This window comes from Lepus europaeus, chromosome 10 (assembly GCF_033115175.1).
Source record: "Lepus europaeus isolate LE1 chromosome 10, mLepTim1.pri, whole genome shotgun sequence".
NCBI classification, from domain to species: domain Eukaryota; kingdom Metazoa; phylum Chordata; class Mammalia; order Lagomorpha; family Leporidae; genus Lepus; species Lepus europaeus.
In genome coordinates this window covers 29073318-29076734 of record NC_084836.1, presented here as the reverse complement: position 1 = coordinate 29076734, position 3417 = coordinate 29073318, and the positions used below count along the sequence as shown (strand labels likewise).

General features: G+C 37.2%; 1 pseudogene; it reads left to right on the top strand.

Moving 5' to 3' along the window:
- Positions 1–1996: 1996 nt before the first annotated feature.
- Positions 1997–2767, top strand: LOC133768001 (acylpyruvase FAHD1, mitochondrial-like; annotated as a pseudogene).
- Positions 2768–3417: the final 650 nt, after the last annotated feature.

The following is a 3417-nucleotide window of genomic DNA, read 5'->3' as shown; positions in this document are numbered from 1 at the left end:
AAAATCCTAAACAATGGGGTTTGGGAAATTTAGGGGTTGGTGAATAGATCTCATGCTAGGGAAGAGGTGCACCCCTAATTCCATGGGAACAGAAGCTCCAGACCTGACCTCATGTATCTCTTCCACCTGATTGTTCACTTGTATCCTTGTTATCCTTTGTAGTAAATTCATATCAATAGGTCAACTTTCCCTGGGTTCTGTGAGCTGTTCTAGCAAACCAAACGTGAGGAAAGGGTCATGAGCACCTCTGATTTTTAGCTAAATTAATCAGAAGTTGTAGGCAAATTAGAGACACACTACTTGAGACAAGCATCTGAACTTGGGGACAACTTTGTAGGCCTGAGTCCTTAACCTAAAGAAAGTACACTAAAACTGGGCAATTAATGTCAGAATTAAAGTAATTTGTAGCATATCTGGTTAGTATCAACTGAGAACTGTAAAATTGGTTGGTGTGGGGAAAACACATTGGGTGTCAGAAGTATTCTCTGAGTGACTACAGAAAAACAGTGTCTTTCCTTGGTAATCACCCTATGTAAGTTGGTTCTTCAAGATCACACCTGAGTGGCCAGTGTTCCAGCACTAACAGTGCCTATTGTCCCCTCCTATTAAAATCTTGAAGTCCCATCCCTGAGTCACCAGCATTCCTCCATTCCCAGTTTTTATGTTTTAGAGATATGTAATCAGTCAGGGTCAAACGTCGATTTGACAAAGTAAATCTGATGACCAAGTTTTCTTCTTTTCAAATTCCAGAAATTCTATGTAGAGAGACAGCATTTTCCATTCTGACCTTGTACTTTACAATACTATCACTTATTAATTCAGCACAACCCTAATTCAGAACCCTTACTACTTTTCTCTGTGTCCCAGAATTCTCCTGCTTGCTTGAGTTACTCTAATCATATTATTAGATCTCTTTGACCAATTACTCCATTACCCATTTAAAGTTTCACTCTAGTTCTTTGGGCCTTATGTGTTTATCTGGTTTCTCCAGTTTCTTCATGCCCATTCTTACTGAAGAAGTTTAACTAAAAATTTCAGAGTTCTGGTTCTGCTTCTTTCTACCTGTATAAACTTGGACTGACACTTTTTGAAACACACTAGATTATATAATTCCTAATCATATTGTCACTTCTAGAATGCTCATAATTTTGTTGTTGATTAGGATGAAAATATACACACCACCTTTCTTAGGGGTTGCTCTAAATATAACATGAGTTCACTATAAATGCTTTTTGTTAAATTCATATGCTACCAAAGAAATATATTGTGATTGCTGGACCTGGTCTAAGTTATAATCCTTATGTGACAATGTAAAGTTGCAAGAAATACCAGTCTACTCAGTGTTGTGTTACTAATATGTATCTTTTAAATTTTCATGAACTTCACAACCTTGAATTTCATGTACACTAAGAAATGAAATCCCTGGGCTTTGTGACATTTCTTTGATCAAAGAGAAGAAAATAATACGAGAAATCCCATCTAAGAAAGGAGTCAGAAACATCAAAGCAAATAAGTAAAATATGAGCAAAAATGTTGACTGAAATTTGTAGTGTTACAAAATAGGGTATAAATCACATGCTTTCAGAACAAAGTCTACAAATTAAAAAAGAAAGAAAAAGAAACACGTTGAGTAGGAATATTGGGAAAGTTCATTGGAAAGTTGATTGTGTCTAACTTTAAAGCTTGTTTTATAACAGCCTCCTTACATACAAACATGTATGTCAACAAATACACACCTACATATACCTTGTTACTCTCCCACATTGGTCTATAGATTAATAAGATGAAAACTATGGGTCCTTTTTTCCAAGAGAATCTGGAAGAAAACAGGAAAGTTCAATTTCTCCACACAACCTCAAACATAAGTCTTATTTATGTCACTTAATTGGCTAAATCTATCACTTTTTTATATCTATGAAAAGATAGACTAGAAGGTAACAGCTGCAGTTAAATTACTGAAGAGATATCCACCTCAGTCCAGCTGCTGGCTTGTGCCATGGTGGCCCCCAAGCAACTGATCCACTTCTGAGAGTTGGGGAGGAACCTCATCTGTGCTTGTGTGGGGAGGAGCTCCACAGATAACATCAAGGAAATGCACAGTCTGGTGCTAAGTGAGCCAGGGCTCTTCCTGAAGCCTATTTAGCCAAGGGCTTGGCTACCCTCTCCCACCCTACACCCACAGCCTGCACCATGAGCTGGAGATGGGCATGGTGATGGCAATACAGTCATGCTGTCCCCGAGGCCATTGCCATGGACTACATGGCTGGTTATGCCCTGTGCCTGGACATAACCTCCAGAGATGTTCAGGACAAGTGCAAAAAGAAGGGGCTGATTTGGACTCTGGACAATAGCTTCTAGACCTCCTGTCCTGTCAGCACATTCCTGTCCAAAGAGAATATCCTTGATTTTCACAACCTGAAGCTCTGGCTGGTTTAAGGCCAAAGGTAAACTCAGGCAAGGAGGGTGAGACATCCTCCATGATTTTTTTCCATTCCCTACATCATCAGCTTCTAAAATAATGGCCTTGGAAGAAGCAGATATTATCTTGACTGAAACATCAAAGGGAATTGGACCACCTAAAGAAAACAATGGCAATCTTTTTAATAAGATACAAAGCCTAAAAAATTATTTGATTGGATTGCTATATCTCAATGCAAGGGAGATGGACCTTCCAGGAAACCATGTTCTAGGGTATCTGGGACAGAATGGAGACAAATTAGAGAATTTTCATCTTTTGAAGAGAATTTCTCAAACCAAATATTCTTAAAATTTGTTTTCTTTCGGTAAAATCGGACATGGTAAGACTTTTCAGTGGATCATTCTGGGTAACACAAGACTTAAAAACTGCAAAGGAAAGTGAAAGTCACATTCCAGATCAGTATTTCTCAAACTTCTTCAGATTTATCATCAGATAGCATTTGTAAAAATAAAAATTTCCAAATTACTGTCCCATCCTACGTCCACTAGATTAACTACTAATATTAATCTCCAGGAATCTGTATGTGTACAACACTCTGAATGATTATTATCAGGGAAATATGGAAGAAAAACACTATTCTACATAATCACTTAGCTTAAATATTTACTTAATAACTGAACAATTGATGAAGATCTTTACTATTTACTTAAGAGTGTCACCCTACCCCACAGATTCTGAGTTTGGAAGATAATTTTGAAATTATTGCTTTCCAAATAAATTTGTCTTTTGTGTGGCCTGAAAAAAAAGAGAACTACTGGAGAACAGAAAAGTAAAAAGACCTCAGACATCAGTTAATTAATTGGGATAAAATCCTATCAATTTTCTTTTCTGACAGTGTGAATCTTTAATTGTTCTTCTTTTGTTCCATTTTTCTAGGAGTTCACCCATTCTCTCAACTGTGGCAGCTCAGCAAACTTATTATTAGTATTACTATTATG